At 38.4% G+C, this 26,119-nt stretch overlaps 1 protein-coding gene and 1 long non-coding RNA gene across 2 annotated transcripts in view; both read right to left on the bottom strand.

Annotated features, from left to right (window-relative positions):
• Window positions 1–26,119, bottom strand: part of sano (serrano) — a 150,272-nt gene that overhangs the window by 59,331 nt on the left and 64,822 nt on the right. Inside the window, exon 4 of the mRNA XM_036367665.2 lies at window positions 7,122–7,140. The gene's annotated coding sequence lies outside the window, so the exon portion shown is untranslated. The remainder of the gene's footprint in view (window positions 1–7,121; window positions 7,141–26,119) is intronic.
• On the bottom strand, window positions 8,544–9,460 carry LOC138857187 (uncharacterized). The gene is made up of 2 exons (XR_011396212.1): window positions 9,074–9,460; window positions 8,544–9,021 (listed from the first exon to the last, which is right to left on the bottom strand). It is a non-coding gene; the product is annotated as an uncharacterized lncRNA (long non-coding RNA).

Below are 26,119 nucleotides of genomic sequence, written 5' to 3'. Positions count from 1 at the left end.
GTGAGTACATGTATGGCGAGCAATGAAAGTGTCGTGCACGAAAATTTCACTTTTTCTCGGATTCTCGTGGGCTGCCAGCACTTGTCATATATTTGGCTTAGTGGCTGAGCCCTTCGTGACACGATTGCTTTAAAACAAAAAGTGTGTTCACTAATTCACTTTCTTACTTTTACGGCCTTTATATTTCATGATTTTTTCTCTTTCTGTTTTTGTGCCAATTTCACTCATTTTAGCCGTAAGTTCGTTCTCCGCATCATTCTTTACCAGCTGGCGTGTGTCCAGACCGCACACGGCATTTGGCGCTTTTATTGCCGCTGTCACTGTGTCACCGCCGTTCGGCTCATTTGCCGTATTCTCGTATTTGGGTCACTCATGACATAATTCCTTCTTGCATTAGTGCAACGGTACCACAGCTGCCAACTCACATACCTTTGCTTCCAACAATCGCACTGATTGCCGCAATCGGCAACGCGTCGCGTAACAGCAACTGTATAAGCGACGCGCCGCGACGGCAACCGTCACCATCATCAGCGCTTCACACCTCGATGGCGGCTGGCTCGCAATATCCGCGGCAGCAGCAGAGCGGCCAAATTTATCACTTTTCCTGCATTTGGCTGTCCGAAGTCGGAAATTTGTTGCTTTCTTCCTTCGCCGCGCTTTGTTCGCGGCGCTGCGCCAGTCGCATAAAAGTAATATAAGAGCAGAAATAAAATGCGAAAAGTTCACATTTTTATCTGACAATTTTATGACGCGTCGCCGCCGATATGCTTACGAAATATGTAAATATATATAAATATACATATCTCAATATAAATTGGTCTGTCCAATTGCGTTGCGCCCGCCGCGTGGCCCGGCTGCTTTGTATAACCGCAACGAGGCGCTCAGTCACAGGCAGCCGAGCTGTCAGGCGATTGCATTTTTATTATTACCAAGCTAAGGCATGCAATAATAAGCGGAAACCAAATAAAGTGTGACAGCAAAAGTCAGTGAAAAATCTCTTCTCCCTGCATTTTTCATGATTAAGGCGATTTTTGAAGCGTGTTTATCTGCGTAGCTAACGCAGGCCCATTGTTTGTCGCGCCGCGCTGCCTGGCATATTTGTGTGAAGTGCGAATGTCTTTTCTCGCTCGCATTGCTTGATTGCGCTTGCCATTTTTCTCTTTGTTCTTGTTGTTTTATGGCTGTTGTGGCCGTTGCCCAACTCAGGTTTGGGTGTCAGCATGTCAAAGTGTCGGTGCTAATTTTTCGAAAGTGAACGCGGTCACCTTTACGACCGCAAGGCGAACGAATGAAAACAAAAGTGAATTTTTAAAGAAATTTGTTTATATTAGCACGTAGTGATTTATTGTGGCCAGTGAAAACTGAGCTAATATTATACTAAACATAGAAGAACACGATCGACTTGTCTACTTTGTGGAGGAAAATGATGAGTGGTGAAATGAGCAAAAAAGTGTCCTATGTGATGAGATAAATCGAATGTAACACTAATTATTGTGTTGTTTACGTAAATAATTTCTGTTACATTTACTTTCGATTAAAGCCCCTATTACGGTTTCCAACTCAACTGTATTTTGTTTGAAGTTTTGAAATTCGGTATTATCCATATCAAGTCAGTCTGTCAAAAATTCGGTTAAATTAGTGTCGAACTTCAACTTTTTTGAGGTATTATGGTTTACTGAACTTCAATACAACTGAGTGCCGTTGCAAACCTTAATAGCAGTATAAAGCTTGAAATGCTTTAAGTGGAGACTATTTGCATTCCTAACATGTAGACTAAGAATCTGTCACTTACAAGTTTCACTACCTTGGTGAATTATGTAGTAAATGCAGAAGAGCTCTGGCATACGATTTTGATTACCTCAATAAGTCGTAGTTCGCATTTAAGACGTTATACTGTAACAAATAAATAATGAAGCATAAGTGTACGTATAAAATCGCATAACGCTCTCTAATGAGAAATATGTGAAATGTCAAGCTTAGTTAGTCGGTTATTAATGGTGAATCACTGGTGACGGAACAATTACTGCTAATCGCTCCTCACACTAATCCTACTAATCCGTGACCAGCTTTTAGGTGTAAACATCGTAAACGAGCAAAGCCACAGCTTAGCGTCAACTGCTGTAATAGATTACTCAGCAGCACTGGTACACTCCTCGAATACCGTTTGGCCAAAACACAACTCAACGCAACAGCATATCCTTCTTACTCCTTGAGCACATTTTTTTCGATTCCGACCGAGCTAGTGGAAGCGGACGGATTAGACTTTAATCCGTTCAAGCGCAACTAATTCGGGCGGTTGCTACTTGTGGCTTGTTTACACTTTGCTTCCTATTTTCTCTTTTCGTTTTTTAGTGTTTGCTATTGTTTATACCGTCTTCATCTACCACGAAAGCAAATATTGTACATTACTCGTTGAGTCGATGCGTAAAGCGAGGTGAGACCAGGTAAAAATACTAAAGAAGTAAGGATTACGAAATTCGGCGCCGTTGAGCTAAGTCTTGGTCGAAACTGCCGTCTTCGATTTCGGGAAGGGTATATGCACACAACCCTAATAATAACATACACATATTTATATTATTTGTTATATTTTTATTGTGTAAGTGTTCTCATAGCAGTAAACTGCACCCAACGGCGCGTCAGCGCGACTCGTTGCAAGGCAGAAGAAACCTTGTAGACACATCCTTGCCTCGTTTCCTGCCGGCAACCGCGCTCCTTAAGCGCTTATGCATATGTATGTTTGCACGCGTTGCATTTTTCTTGCTCGTGTATCTACGCCACCATTATGCCTTGCTTTTGATCTGCGCTGTGCTCTGCTATGCCCGTTGTGAGCTAAGCGTTGCAACGTTGCAGCTTTTCAGTTTCCACTTGTGTGTGACTAAATGCTTCTCCGCCCAGGTGCGTGTGCAGATATGCCTGCTGGGACACATACATATACACATACATACTCAAATCCGCAAATGCTTTTCTTGCGTCTGCTTCAACCGCAAACGCATTGCAACTCATTAATATTAAATACGCTGCAGCACGCGACGCATGGAGTATCTTCAGTTGACTGGCGACCGAGTAGACTTGGAAAGCGCATCAGCCTGCTCGAGGGCTTCTTCCCGGCTGTAACAACTCTGTCCGACGAGCGCAGTTGTCGGCCTTCTCAATCTCATTGTATTAACGCTTTAACGCGGTGACGTACCATGTGCATGTGTATGTGCGTGTGTGCTGTGTCTTTTGCAATTTATGCGCATTTTGATTCAATTTCATTCACGTGACTTGTAAATTATCAAGTCATGTAAGAAATCCATTCGCGATGCCTGCAGTACATATTCTAGGCAAGTTCAAGATGTGTGGCTGCAGGGCGGAGTGCGTTGCGGGCTGAGCGTGTTCAGTTGTAGTCTTCAAGATGTTCTTCTCGCTTGTGAGCTCGCCTCCGACACATTTCAGTTGGTGCGGTCTAGGGTTTTTGTGTAGTAAAAAAGAATTGTATGCGAAAGACAAAAGAAGACAGAATTATAAATAATATTGAAATCCCCTAACCAAGGTGTTCGTAGCTACTATTTTAGCATTTATGCCTTGATGATATAATTTTCACCACAATGAACTAATGAAAGTCTATTAGATGCTTAATATGTGACTTAGTTTTTATTGAATTAAATATTTTTTAAAGATATTATAATTTTCTTTTTATGTAATCAACGCGTGGAGGAAGTTTAATTAAACTGAAGATATATTGAAAGGTTAAATCAAGCGTGAGTAATTCTGTATGAAGAGTGACATCGTCGTGGCGTGGGATCAAATCAATTCAATGTCAGAACTGATAACGGAAAGCCGATAAAATTTCATGCGAATTCGAGTTCGCTAGCAAAATTGGCGAAAGAACGGTTGGCAGCAGCTGATAGAACATATGCTGTGTAAAAGCCTTACAGTTATGCGAATATTCAGAGAGAAGCGAATCGAAAACTGTTTTTGTCCTATCGGGTATATGAGTAATCGGTTATGAAGCGATTATGGTTCCAAGATAAAAGTTGAAATTTGAATTAATCGGAGCTAAATCAGCCGTTTCTCCCACTACGCAACGCAGAGAATTCGTCCCGACTCCAAAGATATATTGAAATACTTATTTAATTTAGCGTGAGTATTGTTGACATATGGAGGGACATCGAGTGAACAGGTACCAAAGATACGCTAAAAATTGGAGAATATCTAAAGAAGAGAGACTGAGACTTATAAACACTAAGTGGCGAAGGACTCGACTCAATAGGTTTACATATAAACACTTGTTTTTACTGCCCCTCTTTCCCAACATGTAAAAGAAGTATCAAACAATTGGAAAATTTTGGTTTTGCACCACAAAGCTGCAACAGTTCCACAGACCTAGTTTCTCGAATGCTTCAAGATACCTAATGAGTTTAGCTCTCTGCCACAAAGCATTAAATACCACAACACTTGAAAGTGTGTGTATTTATATAGTGCCGTACACTAGATATTAATACAAATCAAAGCTTCCTGTGTCCATCATAAAGAAAAGTAAAATAGTGTCCCCAGGCCTCGAATGACATTAACCTCAAACAAAGCACTATAATTTTTCCTTATATGTGTTGGTATATGCAGCCGCTCCAAGGAATTGATCTAAAAATAACAAGAATTGAGATTGGAAATAGCGAGCAGACAATATTTCCTAACGACAAATGTCCAAGAAAATTGGCCAACCTCACCGCCGACTTGAGCACACATACAAGGGCACATTGGTGCGTAATATAATATGTATGTCTTCAAGCAGCTCTACACAGAAATATATATCACATATATACTTAACAGCAACAAAATAAATATGCAACAGTATAATATATGTTGGTTGCACTGTCGTTGCATGCAACGCGGCTGAAGTCATAGAGAAAATGGCCGCAAACGACAAAAGCGAAAAATTATGGGTTAGGCGAGATTGAAGCAGTCTCAAAAAAGTGTTAGTGTGCATGTATGTGTGAGCAAGTGTGCCACAGAGTGTCATTAAACTTGGACGCCGGCGGCTGCGTCTTGTACGCCGCGGCCTCAAATGGTCGAATTTTAATCAAAAGTCAAGTTGACGAAAGATCCAAAACACAAAATTGCATCAACAACAACAAGTCGCGCTTCAACTCCGCACTTCGCTCGCTAATTAATATGTCTAATTTGAATTATTTGTGTTCGCTGTGCGTTGACTGATGGATTAGAAAATGAAAAAGGAGTGAAAAGAGTGAATTAAAATTTTTAGTTGTTGTTGCCAGCAATATTTTTCTATCGACTTTTGGTCGGACAAACAGAAAAGCGGACCAACTCAACGAACGAACAACGCGCGTGAACAGCACCAATAACAACAGCTACATACACCAACAATCATTAAATGCGCTCAACAAATGAAACTAGTTCGTTCAACCAAATCACCAGACTGATTTGCCGCGCGATAAATAGATAAATTGCCGTTTGACGGACGGAATGTGTTGCAGTGTCCGACTGACTTAATGTTTTCCGTTTTGTTTGTGGCGGTCGGCTGAACTAGTTGCTCGGCTATTAATGCGCGTGTGTGCCATATGTTGTTAGTGGGTTAAATGCGCAAGAGTTAAATGCTGAATTGACACAATTTGAATATGACCGAGAGTCGTCGAGTGAGAAGTGCGAATCTGTATGCAATACACAGATTCAAATGCACTCACACACACAGAAAGAGAAAAAAAATTTCCTGGATAATAATGAAATTAATTGCACTTAACGATATGCTGACTAAACGAGTACACTAATATACATCTGTGTGTCTGTGGACCTGCTGGGAGTATACGACATGTGCAATAAAAATCATTTGTTGGAAGAACAGTGCGCCCTGTTTGAATTTTTCTCTGCTTACCTACATACATATACATATCTTATTCTGATTGAGTAAAGCTTTGGGACTTTGGGTTAGTTTTACATAAATCTCTAAGTGAACAAAAAATCTAAAAGCCTGCACAGAAATTTGAATTTAAAATTGATATTTTCCCGCCTTAAATACTTCGATAAATCATTCTACAACTCCGCACTTTTCCTACCGACGCCTTTGATCGACCACTGGTCTTCCATCAACATCAATTCTTGTCGTTATCATGTGGTCATATTGTGTGCGTTTCGCATGCGCTTAACCAGCAGTTTCAGCGTCAGCAATTGCTGTTATTGTAGCTTGACCCAGAATAACAGGACTTCCAGTTCCACTTTGAATGCGATGTAATGTCAAGATTTTCAAGATTTCTTTTTTACATGCAGGCAACACAGCTATAATGCTTTGTTGTTGTTTATGTGAACTATATGTTTTTGTTGTTGCATATTAAGGTATAATTGTATGCAAAGTTTACCCTAAAAAGCTGTCCTTGGTTTCGTTTTCGTTTTCTTGTCACCGTTCTTTGGCTGTTTGTGTAATATTCGCGGCGTTAGTCATGATTTACTTGCAACTTAATGTCAACAATAAACATCATTTGCATAGAGCGAGCGCTGTCGTAATAAGCACAACTATTTCATTCTTCTTTTTTTCGTTCATATTTAGCTATTTAATATGCAGATATGCAGTCGGGTGAGATTTTAAGTGGAGGCGGTATTATTTTTATATATAAGATTTGTGGTTGAAAGATATGTTCATTTACATATTTATATGCTTTTGAGAACACATTATAATTACAAAGGTGAAATCTGGGCGATTTTTTTATGTTCACATGTGCAATAGAATAGGTAGTTTCAGTACATATCAAAAGAGAGGTCTTATGATAACTTTATATGTATATTTGGTATAAATGAATAGCTGTTCGTTTGTCTCGCTGAAAATCGAGCACGGCTGAACCGATTTTGCTAATTTTAGTGTTATGCTATGTATATAATATCTGATCAAATTTGATCCGGACTGTTCCATTTAACCTCTTCATGTAAACCGAATTGATAAAATTTTAGAAGTGAAAACAATTTTTTTTTTAGTCAATCCGCATAAATTAAGAAAATAACAGAAATTAATTCGAAACCTGTATACTTAAATAAAAATAATTTTCCAACATTTTAAGATTGATAAAAGTATTGTTTTTTTTTGAAAACCTTAGTGCAACTTTTCTTAAAGTTATGTGAAAATCACAACATCTTACCTTTTATGCTGGTTATAATCTGAAAAAGAGGAGAGAGTAGAAATTAGTTCATATAATTTTTTGTTTAAATACAATAATAATTGAAGCTAATGATATAAAACGGTAACAAATTGTCTGAGCTAAGGCAACACATATAAAATAGCTAATGCTCACATTAGGGTTAAACGAGTGGGTTCAATGCAACGTTGCTTCTTTTTTGTTACTACGTGTGATTGGAATTTGCATTTTCCTGCGTCTACACATTCATCAATATGCCAACAATTAAGAACAACGTCACACCCATTCAGTTCGAACGGTTAATAGTGGAAATTCTCAAATGTGTTGATTACCCGCAGATGGTCGCTTGCCAGCCCAGTTTGAACTACTTTGAAATCGCTTGAGGGAAGCCGAAGACAAACATATACGAACAATATAAAAGGCTGGCACAAAGTCAAAGTTAAATTGTTTAATAAAAGTTGTGGACTTTGGAGAAAAGCTGAAGTATGCAAACAATTAAGAGAAATATTGGAAAAACAAATCGAATAAAAACATTTGTCGGCCTGCTCGATAAGAATGAAAGCAAAGGTAAGCAAATCGGTAAACGCTTAAAAAGCTGAGGAGCGACTGTGGGCTGCAGGTTGGTTCCAGTTATCCAGCGCTGCCGGCTATAGGTTTATAGCGTTTTTTCTTAGGAAAGTTCTTCTAACACGAAAAGCAGAACATCTAGTGTTGGAAACAGTGAATGGTGCGGGCAGTGTGTCAGTGATTGCTATCGCCCAACAGGCATTCATTCATTTTTGATTAAAAGCGCAGAGACATCAAAGGGTCATTCACCATATATACACTTTTCAAAATTTAACGGTCATTCGAGCTAGCGGCTAATCGATCGCTCTGAGTGTGTTCGTAGTTATGCTTGGCGTCCCCAATAGACACACACTTGCGAGTACAATTATCGCGTGTACAAAGCAAAAGCGAACAATCGATGCAAATAATAACGAAAGCGCGAAAAAAATGTGAAACTCTAAGCAAAAGTGACTTACCCATTGTTAGCGGTAAAAGACAATTGGCGTTACAATTGAGCGCCGCTATTGAAGTGTACTTACATACGTTACATACATTTCATTATGCGAACACTTAAGGGTGTGTATGTTGTATTAAAATTTCATGGATATTTGCATGTGCTTTGGCTTTGGCTGACATTTGACAGCGCATATGTCAAATTTTGACAGATTTATGCTGCGCGCACAAACGATGGCTAATATCTGCTGTTTGGTTTCTTTTCCAATTCAGCAGAATCCGATGCAGAGTCAGTTTGCAGCCATTAGGAAAGTAGTCCGCGTTCGCAAAAAGCAATAATTTCCCATTTTTAATAAATAGCTGTTAATTAGAGGTCAGTGTTTACTTTCAAAAGGTGCAAAAATTTACTTCTTGAAAATTTACGACTTCAATTAAATATTTCCGATTTATATATTATATTAATATACAAGTATGTAATAAATGCCTTAAATAAACTGTGTGTTAACTTTTAGTGGGCCACTCCTGTTAAATCATAAGACTGAATGTAAAATTATGCTAAACTGCTATTGCCAAAACTTATCGAGTATTTTCGACTTTTTATCGAATCATTTGCTTTTATTTGTGTAACCCTAAAACCTACTTGTTGTAAAAACACATAAAAAGTGTGTGTCCACAGAATAACAACCTCCAGGCATCTGGCACTCCTAGCAAATCAAACCGCACCACTAATATCTCCAGTTGTTGAAACAAGTAGCAACACTTCGATGGATTGGGGCGCTTTCTTGCTTTCTTTCGAGTGCCGACTGTTTGTCGATCATTAAGTATGTACTTCTCTTTCGCAATTTCGTGCACAATTCCAGCAATTCACTGCAGCCAGACCGTATTTTACACCAAACAATTGAAACTAAAAAGCAGTTGTCTCGTATAATTTCAAATATATGCTCACACACACTTACACACTTGACATCAGTTATAACTGTTTTATTTGATTTGCAACTGAAATTTCATGCGACTGCTTGGCTCGAGGCAACAACACTCCGCTCGCCCTAGGCAGTTGTGTGTGTTTGTTGCAGCAGCCCACGCACTTGTTTAAGGTAACACAGGCTTGTAAGCAGCATCTGGAGGCATTTCTATGGCCAACCACTGCTGCCTTTTTTTTTCTTTAATTAGCTGACTCGCACTCTGGTACACTCCCTTTTGCGTCATTTGCATTTGGTGCGCTTTTACACATATACGGAGGAGCATTTGCGTAGGATCCAACTCCTCTGCTGCGAGTAGTGAAGTTTCATTTGACTGTTCATTATTGCCATGGCTTGTTTATTTAATTTTTTTTTTTATATTTTTATTTTGACGTTTCGCATGACACAGACTTTAGACATTTTGTGCAACTCATTAGTGTTTACATTTTTAATCTAAATTAACCCAGTTTGTAATTAAGCAAATTTCTTTCGATATTCAAATTTGCCTTGCGTTGGTGCACGGAGTGAGTTATGGCTTTTGCCACAGTGGAACATTCGCAATAGACAAAAGAGATCGACATAAGTCATAAAATAACAAATTTCATAGAGGTTTTAGAGTTACTAGTAAACTTAGTACAGTACTTGTTAATTTTTAAACCGAGATTGATGGTCAATCTGCTTATGTCTGAAGAAATTTTCTGTGTTACTCATGAAATTGTATATTCCAAAGAAACAGAACAATTGTTTTTCTTTTGCTAATGATCCAAAACCATATTCAAAATTTCCAGAGATTCCGACCTCGAGTTTGCATGTGTTTGGTGGAAGGTTTATAGCTAAAATATATCTATTTATGGTTTTTGTTGTCTAAACTGGAAAGTATCAAAAATCAAATATTTCTGCCAAAAATTCACTCGTTAGGTACCGCTGGGATTGGAATTTTTCTATTAATTTTATTTATTTCTTGATTTGAAGTTTACTTAAAACATATATTAGCTGATTGAACTGATTTTTTAAAACCATAAATGTAAGAAGAGCAAATAGTATTATACTTATTTATAAATTTCATAACAGGATTTTACTTACTTTACTAAACATAAACCCACCACACTTCATTTCAACTCAACTCATAGCATCTCAACACCTAGTAACTTCAACTAGTCATGTCACGCATAAGTACAACACTGACAGTTTGTAATCACACCTCATAAAAAGAACACTGACGATAAGGGTTATTTTGGCCGCTATTTTGTAAGTTGTAACGGTATCTGTGTTTTTCTAAACGCGGAGTACTTTGGTACAGGTGAACGTCAACAAACAATGACATTTTAGTGCTGAAGCATTAATTTCTGAATTGTTTTGTATAACCTCAAAAAGGCGAGCAAATGAATAACGTTTAAAAAATTCACACTTTTCAACTCGCAATTTGTCAATTTATCGCTCATAGCACATTCTAGTGCTAATTTAGAAGATTACTTATTTCCAGCGAATGAAAATTACCGTAATGTATTTCTTATCGTCAGTGTTCTATTTATGAGTATTGCTTGCATAGAACCAGTGTTCTACGTATGTGACATGGCTAGTTGAAGTTAAATAGTAAGTGTTGAGATACTATGCGCAAGAAATCCTACCATTTGCTTCGCGATCAAACTTTCAAAAGACTCTGCGCAAAGAGCCAACATTATTTCCAAACATCGAGATCTAGAAATCTGCCATTTAGCTGAAATACTATTTTAAAAGTACCGTTTAGTTGTCTATTCAACGCTTATTCTTGCATGTTGCTATGCAGCCAAAGCAATTCCCACTGAGATTAATTGAAAAGACATTTGCGTGCTCAGGGCTGAACTCAAATGAAGCAATGGCGCAGTGTTGCAACAATGTAATTTAGAATTTTCCCATTGCAACTAATCCGCAGAACGATCAAACAGAGTTGTCACAACAAAAAAAAGAGAATTCTGCAAATGCTGCTCGTGCTGCTTCTTCCACCGCGTTTATATTGCACATTGACATAATTTATTGCAAACAAAAATTTGCCGCAAAGGCAAGGGATTTCGGATAAAATGCATGAGTACACACACACACACACACACACACACACACAATATATATCGACATACATGCATGTGAACTTCAGTCTTTAACATAGCAGCTCATAGCTGGGCATGCAAGTGCATCTTCTATGCAAAAGCGCCGCAAAGGAACCGCAATGTGGCAACAACAACCAAAAAGCGACAGACAAACTCCTATCTATGACAACTTGAGTGGCAAAGCACTTGAAAGCGCTGCACACATAAATACCAAAAATTGCAATTTTTCTTTACGCTTGAGTAGAATTCTTTGGAAGACACACTCGTGCACATACAAATCGGTCGCACGAGCGCTAAAAATTTAAATGCTCACATAAAACAAGAATAAAAACACAATACAAATTCCCCCCAAGGCAGCAAAGTCCCTGCGGTGTCTGCTGCGGCAATTTTGTTTGCCTGCGACGACAGCGATTTGCTGATTCTTATTGTCATTGCACCGGCGGGGTGGGGGCCGCTCAACGGCGCTGGCTGCTGATAGCGTCGCTGTGTGCGCGCATATTTGATGGATGGTTTTAAAATCGGTAATGCAAAGGCAACGAACACATAAACGAGTTGTTGGCAAAAAGTAACGGTACAAGGAGTGTTTGCGCTTTATGTCACTGCTGACTAACTGTATATGCGAGTACGCTGTGTTTTGTGATGTTCGCTTGTTGCGGTGGGACGGTTGGCTGGCTTCTAAGTTGGTTGGTAGGTCGGTCGGTCGAGCGGTTGGTCGGTCGATCGGCTTGTTTGTTTGGATTTGATTTGATTGCGGTTGCTGCCGCTGTGGGTTACTATTGCCGTTTGCATATTTTTACGTTTTATGGGTTTCTAGGGAATGCCGCTATTTTGCTGCAGTGGCGGCCCACAGTTGCTTCGGTTGTCACAGCTGAGAAGATGGCAATGCTAATGATGATCAGTATGCTACATCAGCATTAACATCAGCCGCAGCCGTTATACAGACACACAGAGCACACAGCATACATATTTGAGCGGTGCAATATGTGCACCATCGAAAAGGTTTACGACATGCCGTTTTGGCGAAAATGTCAAAGCCAGCAAGCGACATTGTGTTAACAAAGGCAACAGCAACAACAGCTATGGACTCACATGCGTCTGTGTGCCGCGTCGGTGACTTTTGATTCCGACACTTTTATCCTTAGGGACTTGGTTCGGTTTGAAAGCAGCTTTAGTATTCGGCATTTGAGCTGAGATTTAGATTGAGATTGAGATTGCATTCATTCCATTTTATATTTATGTTTTTAATTCAAATACATTTGTCCATCATAGGGCATTGTGTGACACACTTATGTGAGGTTATACCCATGTAATATTATAGATATTACAGAATGTATAATTCAAATAATGCGTGAAGCCTTAAAAGGTTATGGCATTTAGAACGACTCACTTGCACACCTTGTCTGACTTAAGTCCCTTTTTGCTTCGCTTATTTCAGTTTGTTTAATATCACATATATTTATATATATCAGCATATTCTCTCAAGAACGCTTTAATAAAATTTTTAATATTTTCAATAGTAATTTACTCCTTCATGTTGTCGGACATTTTTCTTATCGATGTTAAGAGAAACTCTTTTGAGCAGTGATAAAATCGGAGGTGCGCTACTGCCTTTGAATGCTTTGCAAGGGTATTGAACAATTTTATTGTTATTAAAAGAAATTTGCTCAACTATTGTACTTCAAGTTGTAAGGTTCAACAAGTCCTTTTCCTCATCCTCATAAAAGTATTTTTGCATTGACAAGAGGCACATATTCAAAAGATTTAGATATACATACTTATTTGTGATTCAATTGCACCGCTCAATTTAAGGTGAAATTCGGTTGACACAACATCCTTTCTCATTCGTCTTATACAGCGGTTTACTTACGCCTCAAAAGGTTGGTCCACCATTTATGGTTATGTATCAAGGTCATAAGATCATATAGAGATAGTATATATAAGTTCCTTGTATAACTTATGAACGTTCTGAATATGGGTTGCTTTTTTGTGCGATTTGTTGCTGTCAGTCTCATACCAAAACGTTTGAGCTTTTGACCAAACCACTGTAGTGTATAAATAGCTTGAAACAAAAGAAAAAGTAACTGGCCTTCCCAACAATGCATGTAAAAAGGTTTAGGGACGAAGGCAGTATGCTTTGCAATCTTATGATAAAAGCTTATTTTAATATATGTTAAAGGTTTTTTGTCAAAGTTGATGAGATATACATATTTATATAATATTCTTTTAACATGAGTAACGCGCATATGTTTTCATAATTGACCCAGATACTGATCGACCTGAATATTATAAAGCAACCTTATCACTCTGAAAATTTAGCCGTCCTACCAACTGACCTTCGTCTATTCAGCTTGGCTTACTTACAATGTACTTAAAAATAAACACGTAAACATTTATGCGCGTCACTTACGTTTCTCCGTTTATTGCCAACGTTGCCAACGTTGCCAACGTTGCCAAAGTAAAATAAAGCTCATTTGACGATATCCTTCGCCGGAGATGCCATATACTCTTGCTTGTTTAAGCACGCTCAAATTGATTTCGACCCTAAAATCCGCCAGCGAATGAAGGCGCTGTGCAAATACTCGTACATACTTATTTATGTACCAATAAACGTGCTGGCTTGGCGTCGTGCCGCTACTGCATCCTTCGCCTTTGCTATCGCTTGCAACATTTCGCATAAATGTCACGTTTTCCTACTCAAGTTGACATTTATCAGGCTTTAGAGCATTTTTATTGCTGCGTCTTAGCCAGCAAATACTTTTTCCTCTTGTTATTGTATTTATTATTTTGCTTTGCAATTGGATTGCATCTGCTAAGCTTGGTACGGCAGCAGCGAGCATGCTTACTCAGGGTTGCAGCTATTTGCCGCCATCAGTGTTTTTGTGAGTGTGTGTGCCTTTGTGTCAACTTTGAAAGCATCATTTTGTACATAGTGGTGCTGCCTAGCTGTCACATCGAGCAACATCATCAGTCTCAGCCTCATCAACGACAGCAGCAGCTGCGTCAGCGAACACAGCATCAACAGCTGCTTTTGTCATCAATTTCGAATGATGCCTCGTGCTCTGGCTACGGTCGAATATCCTTTCCTCACGCTGCGAGTTGCCATTCCTTGGTTTATTTGAATATGCTAGTCTAACTTTGGTGTCACGTTCTTGAAATTACATTTCTCTTTGCTGTGCGCCATTATCTACTCGCTGGTGGAGGAATGCTGCCTCGACGTGTGTGCGTCTGTGTGTGTGTGTGTAAAAGTTTGTCATATTTCGATGATTTCTAATGTTCTTGTTGTATTAAAATTATTGAAATGCGCGCACACACACCAATTCCTATACATCTATAGATTTTTTGCATTCTTCTGCACCGTTTGTGGTCTCAAAGAGTGCTTGCAGTCACCTTAATGCGCCCATCTGCAGTGCCGCACCAACGTTTGTCCTCCATTTGACGGCATTGTGTGTTTGGTCCATTGTGTCTATGCAAAATCGATTTCAATGTGCTTATCAACAGATCGGTGAAGTGGGCTGCTGCGAAGCCTCTAGATCGCATCGGTGTGCTTGTCATAATTCCCGCCGTAAAAATGTGATTTCTTCTGAACTCATGAGATTTATCTGCTTGGCAGCATCATGACTGTTGTATTGACACGACTGCACCACTAAGCTTCTAAGAGTAAGTGAATAAGTATGCTGGCGTTGTCGACGCTTCCATATGGCTTTATGACACGTGAACTGTTACTCACACATACACACACACACACAACACATGCACGTGGTGTGAATGAAGGAATTCATAAGAAAAAATACTAGAAATGTGAAAAGCAGATGATCTGCTCTAGGACTAGAGCAGCACGTCCACTGCAGTTGCGACACGTCATATTCACATTTACATGCACATCCCCAGAAATATAAGTGTCGACATTCACCAGCGATAAAAAGGTGCGATAAAACAGCTACGTGTCAGTGGAGGTGATTTTCTTCAAATGATTTATGAACGCTTTGTGTGTACGCTTTTCAAGTTTTTCTCTCAATTTTTCCCTTTTCTATTCAACTCGCCAACTAACGGTGCATTTTTGGGGAGTGAGAGTTGAGGCTGCTTTAGTGAGGTGAAATAAGTAAGCAGATGCCTGTAAGGCTCACTGAGCTCGGTTGCATAGAAAATAACGAGGTCAGGCCGTCGCATCCGTTGTCGACAGGCTTGTCAATATGTCGAGCACATCTGCATACCGATATATTAGGGTGTGTAAAAAAAAAGTTATTATGGCTCTCCAAGTATGAGTTTTTAATTGTAACGAGAAGGTCCTTCGCCTAACGGTTTTCTATTTTGTTACTTGTTTGTTTGTTAAACCTCACCGTTTATACGATATTAACGGTACAAATTAGACTAAGCTTATAGTTTTATAAGAATTTTTTTTTGATCCACCCTACGATATATACCATATATTTATATATATACATTTATAGAATTCGCTAGATGCTTTTTGGAAATGATTAAAAACATTTCACTCGCGAGCTTACAACAGTTTTGATGACGCAGTAATTTTCTTGTGGTTTCGAAGGAATAATCTAATATTTAATATAATTTCGTTGCAGGGCTAAGAATACGACTGAGCTTGCATTTAGCGTCGCTTTAGATAGAATGTTGACTTTAGGAATCGGGTTTTAGCTATATGACTGTTTTTAAGAATTTAGAAAGGTCTATTTATTGGATTAACTGTTAACGGAATCAGCAAATTTTTTTTGTAAATCGACACTTTGAGAGCCATTTTCAAAAAGCAAGGACAGTCGAGTCGGAAACATTTCTCCAAATTACTTAGTGAATGTCTTTACCCACGACCTTAACAACAACAACATACAAATATATTTTAAAAAACTATGAAATAAATTGAAATATTATATTTTCTTAGCAGTAAAGGAACCAGTATAGTAAATATACATGGGTTCTTCCGTTAATGAATACAGACTTTTTTTGGCTGAATGTGTCTACGATGTCCATGAATGTGTGTAACAACTTGCTGCATGCTAATGACAGCGCAATGCCGTTTGCAACTGTCACATATGCCAAGTGAGTTTTTCCGATTCGACAAAAGAATTGTGACATAACACACTGGACACCGCGCACTGCACAAAACGGCACACGCAGCCAAAATATTCTTACCAAAAATAAAAATATATTTACAAAAGAAAATCAAGCAAATCTGCGGACGGTTATGCAAATGTATGTTTGTGTGTGTGAGAGAACAGGCGAGTGGGCAATCTTCAGCAACGAACAAAACAGAAATTTGTGGATTACAGTTATTTTTCCACAATGCCATGACATAAAACATGACAGGAACATAAAAAAGAATATCCAGTTAATAACGAACCTTAAGCGGTGGCGGGGAGAGCGGCGCGTGCTCGCATGTTACTGCCGCTGCCAGGCTGGAGACACTAAAGTAGTGAGTTGTGCTTCCACTCGCCGCTGGGGGATTGTCAAACGCTGTGACAACAAACAAGCTACGAATTATATTTGCAAATACACACGCGAACATATATACATATATATATATACAGGTAATCATTTGCATTTATTTGCTTTCGTGCGTGTGCACTCGTGCTTGTTTGGCTCACATGAGCGCTCGTATATGCAACACAACGCCAACACATGGCACTCTCAGCCCGGTTTGGTCATCGACGCCGGCCGAAAGCTGAAGCGACAAGTGCGCATGCGCATGCGCCCGCGTTTAACAGTAAAAGGAAGTTAGCTGCATAAATCATATATACTAGTCGCGGGCCCAGCCGAAAAAAGAGAAAAATAAGTACAACGATTTGGCAGTAATGTAGCAGCGCAGGCGAAGTGGAGAACGTTGCTTGCAGCCTATCTATATGTCAGTGCATATATGGTCGCCCATCGCTGGAAAGCGCATGGATGTGCATTTCTGAGCTTGATAGCGATACCCCTGCGCTCGTACTAATATTGGTGTTGTTGGCTGCAAGTGGCCATGCGCGCCATATTTGCAACAATTTGTGGCGCGTGCGTGCACGCATAGCCCGTGATGCTCAAGACATTTGCGCTCTGCGAATAACCAGTATTAGAGTAGAGTCATCATATCACTCGCATATTTGAAAACTTGTGCAATTGCCTGCCTGCTTAATTTCGGCCTTTCTTATTCCACCAAATTGAGGAAGTGAAGGCATATGTTGCACACAAATTGCTTGCAAGCACGAACTAGTATTCGGTTCTAAAAATAAACATGCCTTTGAGATTTGAGAAGCTGCATATTTTGAGTTTTATCTTGTAGAGTCTCTCTGTGGTAACAAAATGTTTTGTGTAGCTGATGATATAATAAGTTTTGACAGAAGGAATCTGTAAGATTTTTAAAGCGAAGTCAAGCGATCGCAATCGATGGTTTATTTTAATATGCGAATGAATATACATTGAATGGCTTTTTAATTTCTTTTTTCATGTTTAATTTGATTTCTCTATATGTAATGATTTGATATTTTCCTATTTAGCCGATGTTGACGTTTTAAAATTGCCCTCAATAATTAGTGTAGCTTACTAACTTCGACTATCTGAAAGATCTTGGGGCTAATTTTAGACAATGGGCTTGTGGAGCACAACATTGATTGCGCATACGCCCTGCTGCTTCTAAAAATGTACAAATTAAGTTTTTACATGCATTGAAATTTAAATTCCCAGTAAATGTGCATGGGTAAGTATTACTGATTTTTCCATATATACATTCACATAATCTTTTTTTGGAAGACGCTGCTAATTTTAAGAACCGCCAATATCGGATCAATATATCCTATGCCAGACAAAATGACCGCTCAAAATCAAGTCCTTGTATGAAAATATTTTTATATGATGAGATATTTTTAAAACACTTGGCAAAAAAGTAAACACTACAATCTCCAAACATTTTGCTTAGATTGGACCTAGAGCGTATAACTGAGCGATAAAAATCAAGATAAAGACCTTTTTATTACTTTTTATGCTCAAGAATGCTTCTGTGAAAGGTGCAGCCAAAGTTAACGTTATTTCTTGTTTTGCATTGTGCCTTGATAAATCAGAGAAATAATAAAAAATATATCATTTTTAATTTGTGAAGGGTATTATAGCTTCGTTACAAATAAAGTTAACATTTTTTCTTGTTAATATTATTTCTTAGATTTTATATCGAAGAAATTTCCCAAATAAATGCTAAGCGAATTCATGCCTCTAATAGAGGTGAATGTGCGTCTCTGAGTTGAATATTTGTTTGTAATCTAATAACATAATTATCACGTAAGCCACACAAATATTTCAGTGTAAATTGATTTCGCAAATTAAAGTGAGTAATTGATAATTTGCAATTGTGGCATAAATCTTGTCAAATGAAACGCTGTCCAATAGAATAAACATGTGCGATTTGGCAACTTCAAGTGCATAGACATTTTCACAATATTGAAATCAATTTGCTATTGGCACCTCAGCATGCAAAGGCCATTGCCGTGGTGTTGACTTGCAATTGACCGAGCCATGCGCAGATTGCTTGCAGCTCGTAAATTATACCCGGGCGCATAAATAATTTTCTAAATAGCTAGTTATCGCTGCAGAAGTTCAAGCTGCGAAACTGCAGTGGCCAACACACACACTCACATGCAGCAGTGCATAATTCTTGACGTTAACTTGAGAGGTGTTGTGCGCAAAAAGCAACTGCCAAATTGATTTGTGGCCAATTGCTTAATCACACCGCAGAACAAGCCAAAGAAAAATTTAAAAAAATATATACAAATTCAAACGTGGAAAATTACATGCATTGAACAAATTTGTATGAGAAACGGCCATAAAGCGTCTTACAAGCGAAATGCCCAAGCACGCGTGTGCATAGCGGCTGACAGATACAAGTATAGTCGCACATGCATGCAGCGCTAGGTGTAGTGGAGTGTCAGCTCGCTGGAACGCGCCCATTTTGCATTCGTCGCTTAGTCCGCTCTTGGCATCGCGCTTGTTGCTCGTCATGCAAGAAGATTAATTATGGTCGACGAAATGCGTTCAAAGTCACATTAATTGACGGTGAACACACACACATGCAAGTGCGTTTGGCGCAAGTAACAACAGTTAGAGACACATGTGAACACACAAACGCCACACCGTGTGTAAAGTTAAAAATATCCAAACCGCGTGTCAGTAGTAGAACTGCGCACACATACACATACACTTCAATGTGTGATTTTTTCCACATTTGTGCAGATTTCAAACGACAAAAAATTACGAAATCCCGCAATGCGCTGCTGCCGCTTGCTGTGCCGGCGCACCCCGTTTGCCCTCCAGCCGTCTTCAAGTCTTCTTCGCCTCTTCTTCTCAGATGCTCTTTTCGCTGCACTAAAGATTTGTACATGAAATTTTGTAAATGTCTTCCCCCTCACCGCTCAATGGTCTGCCAAAGTGCGTGCGTTCTCGGCCAAATCACACGAGGCGTATTTGTCTGTTCGCGTCCCCCCTAACCGGTTGTGTATTTATTTGTCGCTTGTGCGCCGAAGGCTATTACACGACAAATTAATTGCCGACTAGTTACCAGGTCCGCTGACTGTCGGTGTTAAAATAATTAAGCGCGCGGTGATTTATAGCCAAATCTGGCTGAGAGGAATATTTTTATTGCGAGTATTTGACTTGAGGTAAAAGAAGAAAACAAATAAAAAATATTTAAATGGGAATACTTGAGAATTATAGGCTCAAGTTGAAATGTGAGAAAATAAAGTTTTAGTTGCAAATAAACCCGTTATATTATGAGGCAGTTCTTTCCCAGTTAAATGATTGAAAATGGTGTTCAATTTAAAGTCAAAACGAAAATAGTTATTGTATATTTGAGCGCTTTTGCCTTTTTTGTTTTTATGTGCATTTTCAGTTCCTCAGTTAACAGTTAAAAAGGAAAAATTTTACTGTATTAATCAAATTCTTTTGGTTGCTTCCTATTTTGCTAAATTTGCTCTAAAATGTGGTTTTCTAATTTTAAGCTAAAATCACTTAATTGAGTCAATTAAAAAGTTGAATGAGTTGGCTGCCAAGGGTGCGCTGGTTTTAGTTTTTAAGTAATATTTTATATATATATATTTTATTTTGAAGAAACAAAGAAAACAAATAATCATAGTGAAAAATAGAGTGATTAATTTGCTTAATAGTAAATGCAATTTTATTCCCAATTGCCCTCCGCTTTATTTTGGCGTCTTTTTGTATTTGCCTCCCTTTGAGATTATTTAAAATGTTTTAATATGAAGAAAATAAGCACTAGAAACTAGTTCAAACACCAATTAATTAACGATCAATCAATTGCATGAAAAATGAGTGGAACTTATTCCGGTAATACCTATGTGTGCTTATGTACAGCTGTGAGTGGCAAAGTAGCAGCGTGGCGCATGAGTTATTTGATTATTTTACTTACTCATTAACTGTACACATAGTAAATAAGAGGTCACCATATACCAAAAAATGTACGAAAAAATTCCCTGTTGTAAATCAGCTTTCAGAAAATTATCTAAATTGAAAGCACTGAGATAATCATGATTACGATAATTTTTTCCTCTCTTCAATGGAAATAAATATTATATATGCCCCAGCTTTCTATTTTTTAAACAAAATTTGAATAATTCCATAACTCTCCTAAAGATTTTTAAAATTTTTATATTTTCAGTGAGATAATTCTATATCAATTGATTTTTAGAGGTAAAGGATACACTTAGTGTGAAGTTTAAAAAAAATTGCGTGCTTTTATATTTCGATATGTTAGACCTATAAAAAAACTTACTACAATTTCAAGTCGATATATCAAATAGTTGTAAGGTGTAGTCACTCAGTAAAGGCATTTTGCAAATTGTATTAGTAATTACTCAGAGTCAAACAATCCGATCACTATCAAGTTTTTTCTAAAATATTTATATTTCTGATCTATACAAAAATCGAATTTTGGCAGGCTAAATATTACCAACATTTTCAGTATGTGCAATTTTTTTAAAACTTACAATATCTTCTAGTAAAGCAAATTTTGTTTTTGGTTTAATCGACGGAGAAGACCGGAAGCGCTGCAGCAGTGGACGGCCTTTATTAAGCACCATCGGAGACCGCGTGTAACTCGAAAAATATTACGTGTTATTTTTCAAAATTTGTACTGCGTATTATTAAAGTACGTATGTATGTATAAATACACGCTATAAATTTTAAAACTCGCCTATTTAGGCTATTACTGTATGGCGAATTTACTTCGTTTTCGCAAATCAATTTTCCATTCAAAATATGATATGTCTTTTAAAAATATATTTTTTTTCGAGTACCTTGGACATGCTAATTTCGTTCGCGCAACTGTAGGTACTTGGCTAAGTTTGTGCATTGCGCCGTGAAATGAGTTTGCTGCTTAAGTCTTTTGTTTAGCGTACCGGTGGCCAGGCGGAGGCATTGTAGTGCTGTCTAAAAGCAATTAAATTTCGGTAATTTGTACTCACACACACTCACACATGCTCAGGTGGGCAAATACTTTTCAATTTCGATTACAGAAATTTCATGGCAATTTCGAAATTATAATTGAAAATATATGAATGTGTCGAAATGTTTCGAAACAAAGTATCAGGTGTTAAAATAATATACGAGCAAACAAAGGAAAGTTCGCTGAATAGCATAGCAAGGTGTTACACGCACGTATATACGAGCTCGTATAGCTAATAGCTGCTGAAATAGGTTGCATTTTTAAGTTGTAGGGTGTAGCTGCTAAAAAAAAAGTGTAACATTTTTTATGTGTTGCAAAAAGGCCATATAGTATATATACACACATATATATGCTCACAATTAGTGAATTTAATTTTTTTTCATATTTTTTGAACTAGTTATGAGATTAGCTCGTGCACGAAGGCGCTTATTGATTATTTGAAATAAATGGACGCACTTATTGTGCTTAAAATAGCATTCCAATAATCTAATTATGAATTATTTCCTCACATTCCAAAGTTGCTTGATTAAAAACTTCTGGCCGTCAGCTCTTGCTTAACGCGTTGAGAATTAAACTATGTTGTAAACCATGATGAAGACAAGTCGGCAAAATTTTTATTGCCAGGTCTCTTACATATATAAAGGCGAGTTGAGTGTGTGCGTGTAACTGCGCGACTCGCAAACGATCTGGCTAATTGACCGCTCCCCTAACGCACTTTGACGGGCGTGCTGAGGGCGGTATGCGTCCGAATTTCCAACCACACACATACACACACAAGCAATGCAGCTGAGAGCTTCCACGCGCCGTGGTGTGCTTGATGTGTTTGAGTACTTGAGGCTGTCAGAAGTTTTTTTGCGCAACGCAATTCGAGAATTTTTCGGCGTAAAACGGGTAGCGCGCAGCATGCGATTGCCGTTGACGGCTGGCGGCTGGCGGCTGCACACTCTACACCTAGGAATTTACCGTCGTATTGATCAAGCTGATGGGCGGGCGCTGCAAATTGAAACTGGCTGCACTAACGGGGTGACGGCGGCAGCATGCAAATCTAACACCAGCACAAAATAATTATGTTAGTGTGTATTGCACTAATACTAGGCACATTACTAAGCAGCCAGCTCTACTGCTGCCTGGCTGGCCACCGCTATTTGTCGGCACTTAACAAACAAAGCGCGAGGCGGCAGCAATCAACTTGTGAAGTGCTAAACCGCAATTTTAAATAATTTTTTTTTATTGGTGCAACTACTTTGTTGCTGGCTTACTTTGAGCCGCGCTCATTGAAAGCCGAAAAATTGCCACCATTGTTGCACGGTAGTGGCGCGGCCGTACATTTGGCATTGCTGACTGCATTATTACATTTTTATTACGCTCGCGCGGGTAACAGTTGGCTGTGTGTTGCTGCTTTCGGCTGTGGCACAACCCACAATTAACGCCTGCGCGCACACGGCTTGCGTGTTTGACAGCGCAATTTTTCGCGTTTTGTGCCGCATTTTCAATGTTTCTTGCACATTTCTCATTCATGGCAAGTTTTTCAAAATTATTCATATTTTCAGCAATAATTTTTCGAATTTTTCATAATATTTTTTTGTCTTTTATTACAGTGTATTTATTTTGCATTTTTGATTGGTTTCAATTACCAACAAATCTGACAAGTTGCAGCCGCAGAGTTGTAACACAGTTCATATATATAAATATATATAATTGTGTCAGTCTGAGTGGCACTGACTTCACCTGGAAATATAAAAATTTAAGCTGATTTGGTTCGAGCCGAATTTGTATGTAAGAACTGTCAGCATGCCATTGAAGCATATCTTGATTCTGAGCAAAAAGTTGTAGCACAAAATCAACAGCGAAATCCGTCCAAAATAGTCACACCTCTCAAAGGTATAAATATATTTAGTTGACGGGTTAAAGCCTTCATTATATTACTTTTACACACTTTTCTTCTACAGATTTTAGTAAAAGCATACTTGCTTGTTACTTAACAGCTTATTATTAACTGTCTGCACGTTTTCAATGAATTTTCCATTCGATATTTTGGCCTCAGATCACAAATTAGGTGCTATTCTTTAATTGAGGTCAATTAGCAGATATGCTGCGGTTATTATAAATACAAAATCATTACATGCGACAAAAGATTTGAGGGAAAATAAAATATAACCTTTGGTTGCACGTGTGAATAATATTAATTTCTTACTATTATTTATAATGAAAATGGAGTCAGTTTCAAACACAATTTTAACATTCACTTTCGGTCTTTTAGTAAATTTTGTTCTATTGAAATCGACAAGCTCAGCAAACGCGCGCCGAAACAAACCCAAACAATCGATGACCTAATTACTACCAGAAAGAACAAATTGCCACAACCAATACAACTGTTGCACGCTACATGTATGTAAGGGTTGTGGCATATGTGGCACATGTTGTGCGCCCAAGCAGTCGGACTATTCTGTGTTCTACAATAGATACGCATTTGCGTTGCTTGGATGATAAATTTCGCGCTTTTATTGTGCATCGCACGCTTGTTGTTGTAGTAAAGTGATGCTTATGTTGCGAGTGAAACGGTCAGAACTTAATCAACACATCATCAATAACAGTTGGACATCATTTATTCTCGGCGGTTGGATGTTGGAGCCAGAAAGAAGATCTGCATAAATTTGATAGGAAAAATTACATTCACGCACAACACACATATCTACAAGTATATACGTATTCAGCCCCGCACACGCACACTCTTGGATGAATGCTCAGTCAATCCGACAGCCGATTTGTGTTCACCAGTTCGCATTTAGCGTATGGACAATTTGAATTATTCAAGCGACGCATTGTGCCCACGCAGTCAGTGGGGCGCGGCTTTACCCTCGCCAACCCCTCTGCTCGCGCTCACCATTGTAAGCTCAGCGCTTTGTGCGGTTTAGAATTTCAATCTGATTCTTTTAAGTGTAATGAATTGCGCAGCTTGTTGTTGTAATTTTGGCAGCAACGCTCGCTTGCGGCGGCGTGGAGCGTTTGAATGGATGGCACCGAAGGGCGCCTTTGACGCGCCACCATTAATCATTCGCACAAAAAGCACGAACGTACCTATGACTGAGTGAGTTTGCGCCGCGCTGCGTGCAGAACTTCCAACACGCGAAACAAAACAGAAAATGGAAAAAAGCTCATGCGTGGCCCAATAATTGCGCTCGCGCTTGCTCAGGCAGCTCAGCTCGTACATTCTTCTCCATTCGCTTGTAATTCAAGCGTGAAATGCAAATTTTTCTAATCTTCTCGTCGCTCTTTCTTCTTAGCTGTACATATATATATATATATATATATGTGTGTGTGTGTGTAGCATCATATGTGACTTACTTTGTCCTTTCAGTGTATGTGTGTGCAGGTCTTTGTTTTGTTTTGACTCTTTGCGACAAACATTTTACGCTGATGATCTGTTAATGGACTGAGTGGTCATATCCGTGTTGGAAGACTATCGGCACTAGCTGTGCATGAGCACATCTTCGCAGTTACTTTGCTCTCATTTGTAAACATTGTATTTCTTCGCTTTTGATTTACTCGTTTTATTTCATTTGAGATTAGTTACGTTACTTTATTGTTTTGCCCTTAATTTGGCTGGGTTATGGTCTATAAATACGGTTTGTTAGTTTTGGTATTTTTAACCTAAATTACTCGCTGAATTTCTTGCGCCTATAAACACAGTCGACAGTCGCTGGATCTAATCTCACGTTGGGATTAATCAAATTAAGTATACTCTTTCATTAAGCAAGCTGTAAAATATTTCAACAATAGTCATTAATTTTAATTTTATTACTATTTTTATATTATTAACGCTTTAAGTATTGATTTAACGCTACGTTATATGTATACAATTTTCCCACCACTTTATGCTAAGCTCTCGACTAATATGTTGGCTTAAGCTTTATACCCACTTGCAAGGCAGAAGAACAGAATCAAATGTACTTTAATAAGCGGCAATTCATTGTAAAAAAATCTTGGATTTTTTTGATACCGTAACCGATTTCCAGGAGGACCTTCGAAAAAAGGTGTCTGGCGATGACAATGATTTTTCTGTTTAAGTTATGTCAAATCCAAAAATTTATTATGATTATTGATAAATAAAGGCCATGATGAAAGGACTAGTCAAAATTTTATCCAAATGCCTGCTTTCTAAGAAAGCCGTTTTTTGTGAAAAATTTACACTTCAGTGTTTTCCTTTGAGCATTGCCATTGCCGTTGACATATGTATATCCGAAAATATGTGAAATTAGTTCACAAATTACCCAAACTCCCATATAATATGTAAACTCATAATAGATATAATATCACGTGACATCATACCTGATATTCAGTGTCTTCGTGAGATACTGTACGGAATGTGTCGGCAACTCTAAGTGCACTTAACCGAAATAAGAATCTCACTGGTTTCGCATATGTCTTTGTTTTAGCGCGTTAGCCCATACAGGCGCTGCATGCATCACTATTGATTGTGTTACTTTTGCCAATATTTGTAGCAATCATCATGTTAGCCATTATTCGGCTTAA

This window comes from Bactrocera oleae, chromosome 4 (assembly GCF_042242935.1).
Source record: "Bactrocera oleae isolate idBacOlea1 chromosome 4, idBacOlea1, whole genome shotgun sequence".
NCBI lineage: Eukaryota > Metazoa > Arthropoda > Insecta > Diptera > Tephritidae > Bactrocera > Bactrocera oleae.
Note: the sequence above shows the minus strand (reverse complement) of the source record. Positions and strands in the feature narration are given on the sequence as shown.